The sequence below is a fragment of the Vidua macroura genome, chromosome 1 (genome assembly GCF_024509145.1).
Source record: "Vidua macroura isolate BioBank_ID:100142 chromosome 1, ASM2450914v1, whole genome shotgun sequence".
NCBI classification, from domain to species: domain Eukaryota; kingdom Metazoa; phylum Chordata; class Aves; order Passeriformes; family Viduidae; genus Vidua; species Vidua macroura.
The window spans coordinates 52,209,853-52,230,521 of NC_071571.1; the positions used below are offsets into that span (position 1 = coordinate 52,209,853).

General features: G+C 41.3%; 1 protein-coding gene and 1 long non-coding RNA gene across 3 annotated transcripts in view; both read left to right on the forward strand.

Annotated features, from left to right (window-relative positions):
* The window catches only part of LOC128817666 (uncharacterized), a 53,259-nt gene that overhangs the window by 1,905 nt on the left and 30,685 nt on the right, over positions 1-20,669 (forward strand). The gene's annotated exons all lie outside the window — the stretch shown is intronic.
* Positions 6,518-11,187, forward strand: LOC128817673 (uncharacterized). Its single transcript, XR_008440253.1, has 2 exons — positions 6,518-6,592; positions 10,987-11,187. It is a non-coding gene; the product is annotated as an uncharacterized LOC128817673 (long non-coding RNA).

The following is a 20,669-nucleotide window of genomic DNA, read 5'->3' on the forward strand; positions in this document are numbered from 1 at the left end:
AGAGAGCATGTAACTCGAAGAGTGGCTTCTTTTAGAGCCAGTTTTTTATGAATTGAAGTGTTGAAACAAATTTCAAAAATCCCTAGTACAGCCTCAAAGGCTGGAGTAATAGCAGGTTGCGGCAGCAAGGTGGCCCTGTTCCACCGCCCAGCTGGACATCGTGCTGTACCTCTTGCATCAGGCTTAGGGATCAGCTGGCTTTTTGAAAGTTGGTTTTTCCAGTGTATCAATGCTTTTTGGACATGGCATGCACTGCAGCTGCACAGCCGAGCAGCAGGGCGGGATAAGTGTCATGAACACCCCCATTCCAGCAGCAACTCCTCAGACCTGCACTTAAATCCAGTGTTAAACTGCAGCTACTCTTTGTTTTGAGTCTAAGCTTTGACTCAGATTTTAACAGTAAACTGGTATTTCATATCGTGCAGTAGCCCGTGTCAAGGGTTCTCAAACTTGACTGGGGGTGTGGTAGAGGAAGATGACTGCATGTTGAAAGATAATAAAATGCTGCCTTTCTGCCTAGAGATCCTTGTGCTATTTAAGACTTGGCAAAAATTGCTGCCCTTGCTATCTCAATTATTTAAGTGCTGAAATGTCCCAGATCAGCCAAATTACATTAAACACAAAGTGCAAAGGAAAGTTATCTTAAATAAGCAATGTACCAATTGTAAAGTTGTTGCATTTACTCCCCAAGGAAGAAAAGATTCTCATCAAGAGGGGGGTGAAGAGGTTAGCCGAACTTAATTTGTCATTTTTTTATTAGATGAGCTTTAACTTAGACTACTGTAAATTGAAAGAAAAAACATGGAGAAGGGAGATAAGGAGCTTTTGGGATTAAAAATAAAAATAAACCCCAAAGCCTTCATTAGTATCTTACAGCTTTTTCTAAGCAGTACTTGGCTGTTGCAGTTCTGAAATTAATGAAGTGTGCATGGATTATTGCTGAATGTATTTTACTTCAAAGCTGGTTATTCCCCAGAAGTCAGAGGCTTTGCATGTCTGTTAACACAGTATTTTACAGGCCACTTTTCTAATACAAACTTCTGGGTTTTGACTCACTGCCAGAGGAGCAAAATAACATCCTTACCTTTGCAACTGTGACCACAACATAAAATCAAGCAGGAAGAAGAGCTGATACTGGGGCTTGTTTTCGCTACACTTAAGGCACCTTAAGAGTTGGAGCTCACACAAAGAGATGGGCCTATTCACACCCTCCCTAAGCAATGTGGCTGTTAGGGCACTTGGCCTTTCTTTTATACCTTTAGACGGCACACATGACTGCATCTTGTCTGTTAAGCAGCCCAGCTCCCCCTCTGTGAGCATTGCTGTCGCACAGCAGCTTTTGCCCCATTTGCCTGTGCTGCCTTCCCCAGGCTGCAGCACAGCCCTCAGAGCAGCTCTGAGGACGGTTTTGTAGCAGCCCAGCATGTGGTTCTGGGAATTAGGAGGAGGCTGTAGGTGCAGATCTGAAGGGTGGCTGCATCAGCTCTGGACAACTTTTATGTGTAGATCTCCCTGCTTGTCCAACTCCCAGCTGTACAAGTGCCACTAAAACACAAGTCAGCAAGTGATGTGTGTGAATACCTGCCTTGAAATGCTTGCATATTCAAGCAAATGGGAGGGGAGAGGGGGAAGAAAGGCACTAGCTGGATTTTCCGTTTCTCTGTGTTGATGTTAGTGACTCAGACTCCAGTTTTGAGCTGTGATTTTGTGTAACAGAGGAGGATGCAGAAAAAGACTACATTATGTCTCAGTTTCTGGGAGGAGCAGTTATATAACCATCAGGCTAGTGTGGGAGCTAACCTGTTGAAGATGCAGTTTTACTTTTTTCTACTCAGCATACTGTAAGGAATAGAAAGTTCTTGAGAATATACTTCTGAAAAGCTACCTGATACACAAGAATATTGGAATATGTTAGTAAAATTTCAAGTGATCAGTAGGGCATAGTTCAGTCTGTGAGCCTGTTGTGAGCAATTTGAAAAAACATCACCAGGTATTTTATTGTGACATTTGTCTTTTAGCATGTTACGAGGATCCTTTCTGGTATTAGATTGTCGTAAGTGACAGAATACTTTCATCTGCTGTGGTGCAGTGGTGGTTTTTTAACAACTGCACAGCAGTAATAGCAGTTGAATATAACAACCCCAACCCCCTTTCCCCAGGGCAGAGTAATTTGCTTTTCTTGATGTTTAAGTGTTTTCACTAAGTGTTTGCATAGCATACCACCAGCTAAAATACATAGTCCCTATTTCCAGAGCTCTCTGAGAGTACTCTGATATCTTCAGTACACAGCCGATAATAGGGGCTTTGCCCTGCCTTTCTTACCCCTCCTTTCACCAAATAAAAAGTCAATCCTGCTATTAATTTGATCACTACACTAAACATAGTAAGCCCAATTATCCATTACTTCAAAATGTATTCTGCCATCGTGATACTAGACCTCTTATAGATCAAACTGGAGGCAAGTGAAGAGGGAATGTTTTCTTTTTTCCTATCTGTAGCTGTATCTGCTTTGAAGATTGGCTTTGTAAGCTTCTCCCATTAACTAACAAAGAGATAGAAATCTTCCACATCCCTGTGTGCCTTCTCCAGATGTGGATTAAGTTAATTAATGGCAACAGTAATCTCCCAGACTGTCTGACAGGTGTTGATCTGTGCACCAGCACTAGTGCAGATTCCCACTTTGATGATGTTAAATAAGTGAGAGCCAAGAGCGTGGGTTTGAAGCAGATTGTCTCCATGTACTGCACTTTGACTTGAACATGAAGTTTTCAGATGGATCACCAGAGGCTGCACCACCAGTGAATGCTCAACACTCTCTGCAACTCAATGGTAGTAAAGTCCATGAGGCCAGTCAAGAGCTAACCTAAACCAACCACACACACAGAACCCATAGTGGGAACACAACCCTCAGCATCAGATATTTTCATTTGCAGACTCATGCTTATTCCTGATACAGACATAGACAGCAATAATTCTAAGAATCCAGTCTAGCATTAAAATAATTAAAATTGATATCTTAAACTCCCCCAGAAGGAAGACTCATAAGAAATAGGAATATCTGTAAGGAAATTTGATCCAACAGAAGTCTGAAGCAGTCCTAAAAGGCCTCACACCACTCCTTTTCAGTCTTTAGCAGGCTACATGAGCCTCTACAGCTGGTTGCATGGTATTGCTGAACACCAGAAACCAAAGGTGTAAACACAGGGTGATAGACCAAGATCTAGACTACTCAAAAAGACATAGTAATCTGAACAATATTAATTTTGGTGTAATATGAGGGATCCATCACCTGAGGCTGGGAAATGTATGTAGGGTACATGGGAGGTAGGCTAAAATAAAAAGATACTCAGAGTACAGAGGCATTTATGGATCCAGATAGTTCATTTTGGCAGGTTATAAGTAAGTAGAAGGAATGCAAGTCTTGACAGAGACAAAAATAAATAGATTTGTCCTGTCATGGCAGAAGAGAACCATGAAATAAGTTTTAACATTAAAACCAGGCACAAAAACAAAAGTTTAAAGATTAGAGAACTACAAAAACCTGCTCTGGAAAACATGTGAGATAAGAGTGATTAGGATTCATTTTATAGGCTTAGAGGAAATTCAGATACTTTCCATACAGGTGTTTTATTAGAGATTGCTGCTGGGCTGCTATTCAGCCTCCTGGGAGAAGAAGTGTAAGCCAGTGGGAGAAGGACAGACCTTGCCAGGTAAAGAGTCAAGGATAATTTAGATGGACACACAGTGAGGAAATACCTTATTTAACAGGGTGGTGTTTTTTCCTGAGGTCTAAAAATGAGGAACACTATTATCTTGAAAATCCTTCATGTCTTGTCAGCACACTACAGACATCACTAAGTCTATATAGCCTTGCTTACTCTGATTTCTGGTATAATTTTCTTCTGGGTCCTCCATAAAATTAAAACCTCTTCAAAATATGTAGTTAGCATCCCTTCAGTGGCCTTGGTGGGACTGGTTGTCCAGAAAGTATCTTATTAATGAGCATTCTGAGGAAGGAGACACAGCCTACCTACAAGTGCTGTTTTTGCATTAGTTATCACACATTTAACTTCTAGTCAATAAAATCTTTAGGCTTGAATTTTTGCCTTGGAACCTTAATAGCATCTCTCCTTAGGGTCCTGAGAGCAGCAACATGATGTAGTTCATACACCAACGCATTTTGACTATTGAGTTTAGATGGAAGAATGATGTTGCTTATTCCAGTAGGACTGGAAAGCAACTGTCAGCACTTAGAACTACAATGTGAGCTGCATGTGAGTTATTAGAGCTGCAGCTATCTAAGCTTAATCCTGGCATCCAGGAACATTTCCTTGGATTTTACTGGACAGATGCATTTGTGGACACAGCTGTACAAGCACTGAGAGAGAAAACTACAAGCCTGCATGCTTCAGAGCCTGCACAACAGTTAAAAACATTTAGCATGCTAGCACAAATGAAAGGGAGAGCTGCTATGTGCAACTTGATCATTACATTAGGTCTAGCAGTTGCATAGGCACAAAACTGCTCTACAAGTGCTGTAATACAACATTTCTACACATAGCAAGGTTAGAGAGCCCACCTTAACAGGTGCTTTAGAATAAATAGTACTTCTAAGATTTCTTGTGCTGAATAGGAGTGCGTTAAGAAGATGGAAGCCATCACACGCCACTTGGAAAAGGGTAATTAATAGCTTACCAAGATCCCCATATACACCACATAACAGTGTTCAATCCTTGTCAAACATATAAACATATCAAAATTTGAAGCCTAGAACATTTTCACTTAGTTTCCTAGCTAAAGTAGATGTAGGCTTCTGCTTTAAAAGTACTTTTCTTAATACTAGAAGCTCACAGGTACCTTCTCTCAAATTTTGGTGCCTCTCCCTTTTAACCTTTTTAACCTTTTTAACCTTTTAACTCTTTTTAACCTTTCTTCTTTGAGTCTCACATGTGCAAAGCTTTCAGTTGAATTAACTCTGCCTTATCCAGAAGTGGTGAGGAACTTGTTTCTCTGAATATTAATCTTGTTAGGTATGAAGGACTAATGTTTAAAAAAATAAGTTGCCTAAATTTCTGTTACTTGAGAGTTTGGGAATTTGTTTGTTTTGTTTTTCCAGTCAAAATTCCACAGGCTTCTGAGTAAATGAGTTAACTCCATGGGTATACACTGTTAAACTCAGGATGTTTGCTTCCCACATTTATTACAAAATCTACAGTAATCTCCATAGAGCTTCCATTTAATTGGAGTTTTGCCACCAGCTTAAAAAGGTAGCTCAAGTCCAAGTTCATTAACAGTATGGAAAGGTTTACTCCAAGCGTAAGATGTAGTAGAAGGATTAAAAGCTGAGCAGTTGCCTTTACATGATGAGCATGCCTGAGCTTGATGAGGTTATTTCCTGAACCTAAACTATAAACAAGGAACCGAGAAAAGTTGCAAAGCTGCATATGGGATGCATCTTTTGGAAATTATGACAAAAATTAACAATCTTCACCTCACTGAAGTCAGTGAAACATTTTCTGTGTACTTGATTTGAGCCAGGATTTTGCTGTAGGCACTTACATTTCAGTTTTGCAGGAATTAATGCACATTACACAGTAAATACCTCTGAAAAATGTTTTAGCTCTTCTCCTTCCCAGTTCTCCCTTTTTCTTTAGGCTGAGTTTTAAATAGCTTTCCTAAACCTTTTCCATCTCCATTCCCCTTTTTAAATCAGAAACTGAATAGATATCATTTCAGTATTCTGCTTGAGCAACACCAATGGCATCACTTTCACACTGTATTAATCATTATGCACAATAGTATGATGTCTTCCATCAGATTTGCAAAGCAGTCAACATATATTAAGTACTGCGTCTGTGTGAGGCATGTAAATAATTAATTTTGTAAGCCAATGCCATTTAAAGGAGAGAGAAGGGTGGATTCTCCTCTTAGTGAATAGCCTCTTACTTGTTTACAGTTATTTTCTTCCTGGGTGTCTAGACCTGAAGTAAGTTCCTTGTGCAGCTTTTGTAATGGCACATTGGTGAAGTTGAAATTCAACACATCTATTTCCATTATGTAAAAGCATGTCCCCTCAAATTCATTGTCAAATGTAATTGTGGTAAATCAAGTCAGTAGAGAAGACAGGGGAAGAATTTGAGACTTAAGCTCCAGCCCTGCCTTCACTTCATTAGAACAGGTGTTCCTAAACTTTTGGTGTCCTATTTGCTTTTGTTTGCTTTTGTGTAGGTAGCAAAGGACTTCCTAGATGCTACAGGCTTCCTTTTCCCAGGCACGTTTACTCTTTGCACCTGGAAATCACATTTAGGCTGATTTTGAGGGCTTCATAAATTTGTCTGGGCTTTCCAGATGTGTGGTAGCTGTAGAGAGTAGACTCTTCTGAGCTAGTTGCTGCACACCTGGGAACTCTGGATGTCAGCACTTTGAGCACACAGAGCAGTTACAAACATGAAGTCCCTCACAGGAGCAGCTCTGTGTGTGTACTGTGCTGTCCGGCCATGCATATGAAGTGCAACACATCAGAAACAGGCCCATTCTTTCATGGGGGGAACTACATAGTTATCTGCATATGGATTATACATCTCCTGTTCCTGTGAGTTGCAGCTGCTCCATATGTACATGATTTTTTCTACCCATGAAATTCTCTGAAGACCTATTGGATTTCTACCATTTTAGTTTGCACCCTGATATACACACTCCTCCAAAGAACAGGACCCTTACTTGTTCTACCTCTCCTGTCAATTCCCCCTTCTCTTCTAATAACAAGTCCTTGCCATAAGACAGTTCTTCCATGAGACACCCTCAGACAATTTCAGTTTGCATAGTAGAAAGACAAGGCAGACCCCAGTCCTTTTTCTCTCCTCAGGAGTCCTTGGTCTTGGTAATTCTGCTGCCTACTATGCCCTGGTTCTGACATGTGTTGGATCTCTCCCTTAGCCACTTTGACCTATTAGCCTGAAAGAAAAACAGCAAGAAGGTGGGTAGGTTTCTCGGGCGTAGTGAGGTAAATGGCTGAGTAAATGACAGATATGAAGTAGAGGATCAGCAAATTTGCCGATGATACCAACCTGTGAGGTGTGGAGGGAAGCGATGACACTTAGCATGCTTGAGAGGTAAGCCTGTGTGAACCTCATGAAGTCCAACAAGGCCAAGTGCAAGGTGCTGTAGATAGGTTGGAGCAATCCCAAGCACAAATAAGCTGGGCAGAAAATGGATTGAGAGCAGCCCCAGGGAGAAGGAGTTGGAGCTGTTGGTTGACAAGAAGCTTGACATGACTCAATGTGCACTTGCAGCCCAAAAATCCAACCGTGTCCGTAGCTGCATCCAAAGCAGCGTGGCCAGCAGGGCCAGGGAGGGGATTCTGCCCCTCTGCTCTGTTCTCATGAGACCCTATGTAAAATGCTTTGTCCAACATAAGAAGGACATGGACCTGTTTGAACAAATCCAGAGGAGGGCTATAAAGATCCTCAAAGGGCTGGAGAGGTATCTTCCTGTAATTACAGGCTGACAGAGTTGTGGATGTTCTGCCTAGAGAAGAGAAACTCCAGGGAGACCTTTGAGCAGCTTTCCTGCACCTAAATAGGACCTTTGAAAAGCTGGAGAGGGACTTTTTACAGGAGCCTGTGATGATAGGACAAAGAGGGATAGTTTTAAACTGAGAGTAGGTTTACATAAGGTATTAGGAAGAAATTCTTTACTGTGAGGATGTTAAAAATTGGAACAGGTTGTCCAGAGAGATGCCCCATCCCTGAAAGTATTCAAGCCCAGATTGGATGGGGCTTCAGCATCCAGATCTAGTGGGTAGCATCCCACTAGATCCATGGCAGGGGGTTTGGAACTAGGTGATCTTTGAAGTCCCTTCCAACCCAAATGATTTCTGTGATTGTATGATCAGGGGAGTATTGAGATGTTGCAAATGCAGCTGAGAGAATGGCAAAGAGATTGAGACCTGACCTTTCACTTTTGCAAGTGACTTGATAGATCAACTTAGTTGCCTGTGAAGTGGTAATTTGGTTTGTTTCTTTTACAGAACAAGATCCTACGTTGCCTCTTTTTCTCTTCTTCTTGGAAATGTCATTCAGTCTCGGAAAATTTGGGTGGATTCAGTTTTTTGTCATGCCACCAAATTAGAATAATATATTTGGAAGGGTTATCAAGGATTTTCTACATTGCTTTCCTACAGGCATTTGCATATAAACTTTTTTCCATATGTTTCGGTGGCCCCATACTAGTTGGGTTGTTTTTCACTGCTATTCCTATGTTGGAGGCTAAAACCATTGTTATAATTGTGTTCATAAACCTTTATGATTTTTAAACATGCTTATTCTGATTCTGTGTTATCCTCAAAAATACTTTGAATCCATTACCTTGATATGTTGAATTAGTTTCAAAATTTTACCTGAAGTTAAATACACCTCCCATGTTGTGTGGAAACTACTTTGAAATTAAATAGATATTTGAGAAGCTTCTGTTGGCTGCCTCAGTGTCAAGCACATGAAATATTCTTCCCACCCCTCTGGAAAATTAAGAACTAAAGAAATCATTTTCTTTTTTCCTCTACTTCCAGCTAGATCTGAACTGGAAGAACATAAAATCACACCATGATTATCCTTCAGTATTGTTTGAGAAATGATGGAAGACTTCAGTGCATTAATAAAGCAGTTCAGACACCCGTCTGCCACAGTGGTAGAGCTCAGAAGATCAAAAGAACATTCTCATCTGCTTGACACACACACACCCCCACCAGTGTTTGTTCATTAATGGCATACTTTTAGCGTAGGTTATAACTGTACACATTGTACAACAAAGCGTTGCCATGAAGTCCCCCGCCCCTAGGGAACAGAAGAAGCAGAAAAAAAAAGTGGTTGATTAAAGCATTTTCAGCAGCTGAGAACATCCCGAACACTGACATATTTTACTGTGAACTTAGAAAGGGTGGGAAGAATAACTGCTCACCACCATCTTTATTTGATGGTATTGTTCAGAATAAATCCCCCACTGGTAGAATAATCCCTGATAAGAGGCATTCTAGCTTTCAGAAATCATGCTCTCAAAGCGTACACAGTGGGGGGATGTTGTAGTATCAGTGCTCCATAAAATATGCACAAATTGGTTTGGAGTTGCCCATCTGTTTTGGTGACAGAAAGTGAGGGTCTAGATACATGTGTCTTAAACCAAATATGACCCATTTTAGGTTCCAAAGTAAAAGAGAGTTTGTCTTTCCTTGACAGAGACAAGATCCATTTTGTTTTTCCTGGGGGGGGGGGGAGGGGAGGGGTTGGAACTAGATAACCTTTAAGGTCCCTTCCAATGCAGACCGTTCCATTATTTTATGATTTGCTTACTGGTTTTGCAATTTTAGAAAATAAATTTTCTCACCTCTAGTTTAGGAAAATCCCAGTTGTAATGAGGTTAACTGGTGGATTCCAGATCACGCTCATTCCTTGCATGGTAGCATTGACTTAGTGGCAGAGCACCAGAAATGAATCTGGCCCTTTCTCTCCATGAAAGTGAAAGTCTGTTAGGCAGGCATTTCAGCACGCAGGGTAATGTGCCTTTAGATTGTACACAGCTAATCCTCTTTATACTTTGCTGACTGTACCTTGCTTAGTCTTACATTAAATGTATTCGTCGTCTTTTCCTGAGCCTGATCCAAAGCCTGTTGAAGTCAGTGGAAAGAGTCCAGATATTTTTTCAGTAGTTTTGGAGCTGACTCTATATGAACAGCTGGTCTAGCACTGAGTCTTGTAGTTGAAAGACAAGGAAAATAAGCAGCACCAAACCACATTGGACTTGATGCTGTATTAAATATATAAATGAAAGTAATGTGAAACTTGTAAAACCAGACTGGACAAAACACTCTGAAACATGCTGCAGGGAACAGTCTAGTGCTAGCAGGGGAATAAGTTTGCTATTTAATGATTTATTTTTCATAGCTTTTACTTTTCCACATATTCTGTAATGTAACAGTACTTTTTTCTCCTTGGGCAAATAGCTGTCAGACAGCAGCACTGGAATGAGAACATACGTAGAGTTCGCTTTTATGTTACATTACAAAAGAAGTATGAATACCTTGTGTTATTCCAAGTATAAAATTACAGGTATCAAATCATTTGGTGCTTTAAATCCTGTGCCAGAAAAGTAATCCAGTAAAAATAGCTATGTCCTGTCAAAGCTGAGCAGTTAGTATTGTTATTAGAATTTCTTGCATGGCTCCAGTAGTGTCAGATGGCAAAAACAAGTGTAAGAGACCAGCAAGAAACTTGCCTAGAATCACCGAGAGCATAGAAAGACAGAAGGATGGAAACGAGGTAAACCTAATGACCCAAAGTGAGCATCTGCCTGGTCTGATTTACAGTTGGTTTGTACTTTTAAAATGCTATTTAAACAAAAACTGGTTAACATCTTAGGGGCTGATTCTTACCCAGGGATCCCAAAGAATTAAATTGGAGAGTAATTTGTGCTGGGTTCTGGGTGAGAATGTGGTTGATCCTTTGTCCTAAGGAATGTACCATTTAAAAAGTAGAAGAATATTTAGCTGGAAAGGTTGAAGAATTTTATCATCTCCACATTACAGGTGGGAGTGCAAAACAGGGGTGAAGAAGTTTTGGCTGGGTTAAACAGTCAAGGTCTGAGTTGTCTGTGGCAGTGAACCCTAAGTTCTGTCAAGTGCTTTGCAAACAAGGCCATCCATACCTAACTATTGTATGGATGTGAAGTTGTGAATGAATGTATGTGGTGAATTTTCCTGTGGACCTGAAGTAAAATAGGAGATACAAGAACAGGTCATAGCAGAGCTATGGGTTTTGGTATGTTAATTTCTCCTCAAAAGATTGTGAAGAGCCAGATACACTTTATGCAGCTTCTGGAATTTAGGTTAATAATTTTGTTGTCCATTCCACAAAAGCCAGGACAGAAGAAAATTTATATAGTAGATTATGTCTACTAGGGGGCAGAAGAATCACTGCATTTAATACTATTTTTCAGGTCTTCAGAGCTACAGTGAAACCTGGACAGAGACAGCCTGATTCGCTAAATTGGGAACATACTCCTTCAGTCAGTATGGATGTTAGGAAGCTAATTAAAGGACATAGCAGCTGACAAGTGAATCTTCAATCCCTGTCAAATCCCTTAAGTTTATGACCAGTGTGAAGTAGTTCATATAGAAAATAAATTTTTACTCCTGAATTCACGTGTTTCCAGATGACATATGTTTATTTTCATGGTAATAATCAGAACACTTTTTACTTAATATTTTTTGTGATGAATTTTTTCTGCTTTATAAGTCACTCTCCAAATCCCAGCTCTCTTCCCATACTTCTTGAAAACCATGAGAGTCATATTAGTTGTCCACACTGGTATTTTAAGTAGGTGTCATGAAGGGTGTGTCAGGCTGCATAGTATGCTGCTGAACAGCAGACCAATTCCTGGTGTTTAGAGGCTGCAGTTGTGCTGAAAGGTCGGAATCATCAAGGACATATAGTGTACCAAAATTTGCCTGTCCTGAGATGGTGAGAAACATGTTGATTTACAGAAAAACTTTGTTTGGCTCCTTTTTTTTTTTCTTTGCAAACCACATGCTCTTGCTGAATATAAGTATCTCATGCTGCAATGCTTAAATCCATTTTAGGTTCATTTCCATTAATCTGTGAAAAGACTGTGCCAAAACCCAAAATCAGCTATGAAGGATAAATTATGGGGTTTTTTTTAATTTCTGAAAAAAATCAGCAGTAGGTTGTCAGTTAGTACATCAAAGGATGCATCTAGTGTACCTCGGTATGCTGTAACGTGAGCTATTTGTTCAAAAGTTAGCTCTAGTTAACTAACATGACTATTCATTCTAAAATAAGCACTCAGGCAGTGTTTGCTCCCAGGCAAATACTTGTTCTGCTACAGTTCCTTTTCAGCTCAGCTGCCTCTGATCCCTTTTGCAAGTGCCTAAGTTGTTAGCCTTTGTAGTCATGAGAGTTAATTACTGCTCATTTTGTTCACTTTTCTGCATGGCCAAAAGCTTTTATGTCCTTTACGTGATTTAGGAGTGGAAAGACTTGCCTGCATTAAGGGAGTGTTTCGTATGCAATATGTGATTAATAGTTGCCAAGAAGTGGTCTGCCACATGTGTGCTGGCAGGTTGGTGGCTGTGCAGCTGCACTGCTGATTACATGGCTGGGCTGGATAAGCACAGTGCATCTGATGGTGGAGATAGGCTCCAGGGCCCCGCAGGAGATTGAGATTAGGTAAACTGGGCCACCTGGGCCGTGGTGGCTAGGTATCTGGGGAGAGATGAGATGGATCTGCTGGGGTTGAAGCCTAGACATGTGGAGAGAACACCTAGCAGCTATGAATGGGGCAGTCATAAAGGAGCAGAGGAAGAAGTTAATAGCAGGCTAAAGCAATTCATGTGGCAGTCAGCAGTACACAGTGTGGCCCTTTGGTATTGGGAGTCCCTTAGTTTTGGGAGTGTTTGTGTAGTAGAAGAGGAGCACGTATTATTGTTTAGTTTTCATATCAGTCCAAGAAAACTAGGTTTATCTCCCAGCTCAAAAGCATTGTCCCCACAGAAATGGATATTCAAACACAGTGCTCTTTAGAGGTTGTGGCCTGCAGTAGCAGGAAGCTCGGGAGAGACTGCATACTTTTAGTATCTCTAAGCTCTGGAGCTTTTTCCTTGAATTATGTTTTTCCTTTTCAGCTAAATAAACCATAGCAAAAAAAAACCTTTCACTGTGTGCTAAGATATTCTCAAGTGCTCTTGTTTCCAAGGGTGACTTTACTGGGGGCAGCAATGCAGTCTCAGAACAGAGCTCTTACGTGTTCCAGTTACAGAATTACTTCCCGTACTGCTGACAGCTTGGTTTGTGAAAGACAAAAGAATAGCAAAACAAAACTCAACCCACAGCCTGTGCAAGAGAGAAAAACACAGACTTGCTGTGCTTGAGGGAAAGTGTCAGACACAAACATTTCAAAGGAGGAAAGCTTCTAGTCTTCATGTACGTGATGAAAATCGCTTTACAAGGGTAAGTCTCATAACTGTAACTATTTTTAAGGTTTAAAAGTTTCCTGTTTAATACCTATGGGATAAGTCTCTGCAGCTATCTGGAGGCCAATTTTAACCTTGGACCGTTGAAATCTGTTGACCTGTGGTTTGGTACAGAGCTGGCCATTGTTGTTTTTTTTTCTGCTTTGAAATAAGGGATATTGGGGAAACCTCTAGTACTGCCACCCCCCAAAACAAAAAAAAATCCATGTCTGACTGTGTGCTAGACCTGCTTTACTTAGCTGCCAAGTGTTGCAAAGTAGCCAGATACTGAAAATGCTGCTAATTGAGCAGATATCAGACTTAGAAACTCATCATTATGTGTTTATACTGAATCTGGTAGATACTAAGAGGACTTTAAGTGCATGTGTAATTCCAGAGCTGTTTAGTTCTGGTTTAAGACTAAGCAGTAGTTGTAGAAAAAGAAGACTGAAGTGTTCTGCAGTTGAATAAGCAATTTTATTTCTAAAGCAAAATCTCATGCACTACAGGGTTCATGATGCAGAAATCTGGTGCAATGCTGAAGGAAGCTGTGTCTTGATTTGCAGCTTATAAAACCAGAATTTTGCTGATAAATCTGTTCTTCAGAATTACAGACCAGCAGATTCTTAAATGTGGAGGTCATGACTTGAACAGTAGACTCCTATGATTGCTGCATCCTGTATTTTTATGATAGGTGAGACAGCTTCTTCCTGGCTATTTATTTATGTCACCATTAAATGGAGAAAAGGAATTGAGATGACCTAGTCTGGAAGGGGTAAAGCAAACAGCAAAGCACTGCCATTGGTGAAACAAACTTGCTTTAAGCACATTCTCTAGTTAGTCTGAGTCATCAATCATCAACCATCATTTGTTCTCTTCTTCCTCCTCTGTCTTTCCCTGAGCTGTATTATAAAGCAGTGCTGTGACTGGAATCAGTGGTGCCCTCTCTGGGAGTGGTCCTGAGAGACAAAAGGGATGGGGACTGTGGGTAGGGACTGAGCCAAAGCATAGAGAGACAAGCAGAGCCTAGTTTGCAAGAACTGCTTGAGTCAAGTGCTGTCTCTTAAAAATAGCTCTGGTAGGACATACCCAACCATGGATACCATGCAAGCTATGCATTAGTCCAGTAACTTCCTTGGTGCCTGTTCCCTGCACTGCCTGTTCTACCTCTCAAGTCTGGAGTTGCCCCTGTTGCTTCCTCCTGATGCAGGCCTTGGTCCCAGACTGTGTATTCCTCTCCCTGTCATTGCCCCATCCTCAGATGTTCACAGTTGCTCACAGTGCACAATGTTTCCTAAAGTCAGCCAAATACACAGTTTTGAGGATGCACTTCTAGCATGTGCAGAGCTCAGAAATCTGCCTTCATCAATTTAATTCCCTTATAAGAACATGTCAGAAATGTTTTCTTCTCTTGGCATGTCTGTATACACATATATGTTCATCTGTGTATCTGTGTATTTATCCCATTATTAACAGTGAGCATTGTGTGTAGACATCAGGGATGAAATGGACTGTAAAATTTCCACGCCATCTGCCCAAACAGCACACTGGCTGCAAAAGAATGCTCAGATGTTTATAAAAGCTAGACTGAATGATGATGATGATGTATCTGTGTGGGGGGTGATGATGATGATATCTTTCAACTGGCAAATTTTTCTGAAACTCAGAAATGTTTGCTATGTGATATGCCATCTTTTCAAATTTCTGATTCCAGTTTTCTGCTCTGTTAGAGCACCATGTAGATTGAGCAACACAAAGTTAGTGATAGGACAAAATGTTTTGATATCTTGTCCTAATTCAAAAGAGGGTTTCTCACCTCTCTGTGGGAGAGAGCTGGTTGGCAGCCTGGGCTGAGGCTGCAGCAACCCTAGTTGACAGTTGACAGTAGCTGTGTCATTGGTTTTGTTCTTCCACAGGACCATGGGACGAAAGCAGAACCAGGAGTGGCCTTAAGGTGGCAAATCTGTAGATTGAAGAATATAAATTCAGTTATAGTATTGGTTATGCTATCATACAAGTTCAGCCAATTGCATTTATGTTGAGCAACACTCAGAGCCTGCTGGAGCCAGTGGGAGTTTTGCAATCAGCTTTCCCGAGGAGTAGGATTTTACTTATTGTTTAAATTAGCTATATCTTCATGGGAGCATATGGGAGTAAATGCAAAGTCTTGAACTGAAGAAGCCAGTAAGCAGCTTTACACATTTATTTTGTTACACAGGTAAAAGCTGAGACAGCAAAACCCATCTGCTAAGCCTTCAACATATCTCTATAAAATCTATGTTAGGGTAGGAATATTCTTTTCTATTTTATTTATGGCCTTGGCTGCCTGAATGAGTGTGTATGGAGCTCAGATGTCTGATGCCCTAATTGTAAATTAGTTAACTTGAAAAACTGCATGTGCTGTCAGATCTTTGCTGTGGAAATGCCAGGCTCTGTGGTGGAGGTGCTTTTGTGTGTGAATATGTTTTTTTATTTGAAAAGGGTCTTGAATTTTATGCATAAACACTATTGTCTCTCTTTAATTTTTTTTTTCCTCCTCCCTCTTTTGTTATAGACTCTGGACTAGCATTGAATATTCAGGGAATGCTTCCCAGGGAGATTAGGGACATGGACAGATTTCAAACAGAGCCCTAATGCAGGGATACGAAAGGACAAACATTCTAGTGGGAATACTTGTGCAAATTCCCTGCTTTGGGGTCAAAATGCATTAAACAGCTGCTTGCATACTAAAGATGCCTTTAAAATCAGTACAGACCAGAAATAATAAAATTTATAAATAGAGATGGTTCTCAGTGAGAGTAGAAGTACTTTGGTGATGCCTTTTGTTATAAATCATGCAACAGTATATAGCAGTCCTAGAAAGAACTGCATCTATAAATCCCTTTCTGCAGGGCTCAGAATCCCAGATTGTGATGAAACTTACTTCAGGCAGGATTTGTCCTTATCCTTCCATGTCCTGGAGGGCTATGGAAACTGAGACTTAACAGCAGTAGGAATTAGATGCCTTGACATGAATAAACTGCTGTTATCATCAGTTACTCTGATTACACTGTTGTGGAAGATAGCTTATTACCATATTTAATAAATCTACATTAAAGGAAATTGAATGAAGCCATTGCACAAACAAGCAGTAACAGTACATATATTTGGGGCTGCTGTGCAGTAGCTAAACTCAGATAGAGTCCAGCTGTGAAAACTGGCAACCTGGATGGGTCAGCATCTGAAACTGGGTTACATAACAGCAACGTGGTAATATCAAAGCTGCAGTCTGGCATTAATTGCCACACAGGTGGCATTTATCATATTGCTATGTGCATATTTAACAATAAATGCAATTTAAAAATATTTCATTCTGAAATAAATATATTGCCTTACTGTTGCTGCACATGTGCTTTATGGGTCCTTCAGCCTGACTCCACATTACTTTTGAGCCCTGTCCACTGAAATGGAAACAGGTGTCATTTGCAATATAGAAAGAAGTGCATCAGCATTTGTATAATACTTAGATCATTCAAATTTCCATTTTAGACTGCATTTTATTACGTGTACATTTCATAAGGCCCATTGCCTCTATTGCCACTGTCTCATGTTATGGTAATCCCTAAAAAAGCTGCCACTAAATTGAGGCCCTTTGTTTTATATGCTGCATGCTTGCAGCTGCTGCAAGCATTTGACAGCTTCAAAGTCCATATTTCTTGAGTTTCATCTTAGTGCAAAAGCACTGCCCTCTGCAGCCTGCAGCTTTTTATTGCTGCTTGCTTCCTGACTGTCCCCATAGCTCTGCTTTTGGCTCCTCTTTGCTTTCTACTGGTTCAGACATTTTTTTCCAACCTCACAGCTTTTTTTCTGGCCTACCACTCCTAATTGTAGTCTTTAAACCATTCCTTGGAGACATCTTCTCTGCACCAGAAGTTGTTCCCAAGCTTATTCTGCAAGCTACTTTTGAGGACTGTGTTGGGTGTATGTATCCAATTTGCCTCTTGGAAGACAGAGGTCAAGTCCCACTCCACAGCTATAAGAAATAGAAAGAACTGCAGCTCCTGTACATGTGATATATAATTTTGGATTGTTTCAGAATGAGGTGGCCTCTCTAACCTTGGCCTTGCTCTCAGAAATGCCTGTGGTGTAACCACATGCAACAGTTTGTGTTTTGGATGTTAAAGGGCACAGTTCTCTGTGACAACACAAGTGCTGTTGGCATAAATGGCAGGATTTCATATCTGCACTCGTACATGGCCTCTAAAGCTAATCAGCCACCAAGGCAAGTCAGACCCTCTCCACAGGCTGGTCCTTGCTCAGATAAATACTCTGAGCCCCTGAGATGGCGCTTCTGGCATTAACCTGGGTGCCCTTACATACCCCTGCTTTTCATCCCTAAAATGCACAGGTGTTTCTTAAATGAGTCTTGTGTCTACTTCTGCCAGGCTTGGCTGTTTCACAGAAATGCTTGACAAAAATGAAATGCTAAAGGCTGGGAATATTTTTGTGAGCTTGTGGTACATACTTTTCCACAGGAGGCGGGATGCACTGTGCAGCCGGCTTGGATTCTGCTGCTGCCACCTTGTTAGGGCTGCTCCCCCTCAGTCATGTGCTACATGACTGAGGCATTCAAAGAGAGGCGGGTAGAAACCCAGAAAAGCAGGACTAGGGAGTGAAATGAAGCCACTTTCCGTAGTGTTCTTTCATCCGAAGGAGAAGGTGAATAACGCTTGCGCGTGTATCCAGAAGATGGCACCGGCAGCCCGAGCCTGCCGGCATCTCTTGCTTGTCCGGCCCAGCCGGGCGGGCACCACCGCCCTGTTTGGAAACACCCTCGCTAATCCGGGGTCTCAGCCTCCTTAAAGGTTCTCAGCCCTTTAAGCTTGTAACAAAGCCGGTGCTCTCATTGCCTGGCTGCAGGCCTCTGAGCCCACGGGTGACAGGCTTGGGGGGTGACCAGTCATCAGTGTGACTGAGATCTTGGGACTTTGAATAAGCAGCTAAGTCCTGGCTGGAGCAGAAGCTCTAAGCTGCTGGATCTTTACCTCCTCATTACAAAATTAGTTAAAAAAAAAATATAGCAGCCCTGCATGGTGTCTCCAGACAGGCTTTTCTCTATTTCAACAATAAAACTATGTCTTGCAACAGATGTGTTGTTACACATGCTGGCAAGCATTTCTCAGGTGTCACAACTCTAAATACTCGAAGAAGAGACAATACTTTGTTTTCTCTGTTTTGGGGAAATCTCTGTGAATGTGAAAGGTAGACCTGGAGCAGGAGTTTTGCACTGTGATCTGACACTTTCAGCCAAAGCTGAAAAGGAGACACCTTAGTGCTGGAGGGCTCTCAGCTCAGCATCCCTGGGCAGTGAAGCTGTTCTGCTACAAAGGAGAGTAGATAAAGTTTTGGAGCATGCTTGAGAAGTCAGACTTTCTGCAAGAGTGATTCTGGCTATTATGTTTCCTTTCTTGAGATGGAAGATAGTTTTCCTAATTTAGGCAATGGTGTTCCAACCTCAGAAACCACAGGGTTCCATGTGAAATTTTGGAGATACCCTGCTCTCCATGTTGGCAAGTCAATTCCCATTTTCCCTTACTAGCATTATTGCTTTTGGTTATAAAATAAAAAAAAAAACCAACATATTTTTTTCCCTCTTCCCTTCACCCTGTCTCACCTCAGTAGGAGCCCAAACCAGTCTCCTGTGCCTACCACTTGGAGCCAACTGCTGTGGTAGGAAGGAGAAGGCAGGCACCAAGCCAGCTACTGGTTGCAGTGCTTGTGCCAGCCCTCATCTTCCAGCCACTGCCCTCTGCTCCCTCCATGGCAGCAGTCCAGTTGCGAACATTTAGCAGGCAGGAGCAGATACTTGAGGGAAAGCAGTGGTCTGCCTACTGAACATGTTGGTCACTTTTGCAAAAAAAACCCAACAAAACAAAGCCCAAAATATCTCCAAACTGTCAAAGCTCTCTTCTGTGCTGGTTCTTTGGCACTATTAGTTTTCATCTAGTGGCATGAGATTGAAAAGCTGTCTGGAATAAACGCCTCATATCTGGGCACAGTGTGTTACTGTATGCCTTCACTTTAACAGTGTTCTGAAAGGACCCTTTTCTTTAGAAGTATAAACTGAGTAGCTAGAATTATGGGTAATAGGGTCCATTTAAATTTTGAAGAGGTTTTAGCATTAGGGAGGAAAGGTCTATGTTGAAAATAAGGAGAAGAGGAGAAATTATTTCAAGTTTCACAGTTGAGATTGTGCTGGAACAGCTTGCTTTTTCCCAGGTGCTTCTCTGCTATTGATGGCTTTTGGCATTCTGCATATGCAGGAAGGCAGAATATGCAGCTGGACAAGAGGGCTGCATACAGAGAGAACATTTTTTGACCTTGCAGCAGCTTCAGATGTTCCTTCTTATTTCTTCCCATGTTCTTGGTTTCTTATATAGTTTCCTTGTTTAACATAGTTTAGGGGTTGGGACTCTTGGTTTCTTTCTTTTTTTTTTTTTTTAATTAATTTTGTTGGTTTACACCACTTCTGATAGATTCTTTATCACCTGCTCCCTTCAAGGCAAACTGCAGGGTTGCTTCTCTTCTGTAGCAGCTGTGCTGGAGGGCTGCTGATGAGGAACAAAATGGGAGCTACTGAGCAGTCATCTGAAGGCTGGCTATTAAAAAGAAAAAAGCTAGCTAATTAGAGCTTAAAGGAAGAGGCAACACTTTGTGCAAAAACACCAGAAGGTAGGCCCTCCAAATCCCATACACTCTATAAATAGCTATAATTAACCCCACAGTATTCAATTTATTAATTAAAATTTAATTAATATTTTCTGTCCTTGACAATCATTTTAGAGGCAGTCAGGAAAACATAGTGGCAGCTGGGTTTCCATAGAGCAGCAGTGACATTCAAAAGGGCAGAGCCACAGGAGGCTCATCTCAGTCTCTGAGGCATACCTGTGATAAAACAGAGCTGAAACTGGCCGCTGGATTTCTGGGGAAGGAGAGGAGGATGGGAGACACTGCAAGTCCTGGTGTTCTCCTGCATACTTCCAGACATCACCCTACAAATGCAGTACTCATCTTGATTATCTTAAAGTGTGAGAGAGCAGTGGAAAATGTGTGTCATCTTTCCTTACTGATCAATTTACACACCAACTGAGGGCTACTGTACATTGCTGTGTTTCACTTGGGTTTGATGTTCTGCTTGGTGCTCTGTCTGGGAGAGTGAGAGACCTCTCCTGAACTTCATGGACCCTGTCAAAGTAGAACAGCTATTGCTTAAAAATGCTGTGGCTGAACTTGGTGCACTTCTGTTCTTCTCCAGCAATGGGTTTCCTGGTCATTCATACTACCCATGGTCAGTATGCCTGACACCCATCAGTGTCAGAGCACTCCTCTGGAGCATATCCATTGGGATCCCCAATGGGAAATGCGAATGTAGTCAGCTGTGTAGAGCACTCCAAGGTTTGCTTCAAACAGATAGGATAGATGTGGAAGACACCAAATGTGTTTCCTTCAGCAAGGACAGTGCTTCATCATTATCCAAGGTCAGGCAATAGTGTAATTCGTGCCGTCACCCATCCTTTTTCTAGAGCACACAATGGTTTTTTTTTTTCTGGCCTTATAGTTTTTTGACACAGCACAGATCTGATTGCTTGTAGCATACACCTATTAGTACTCT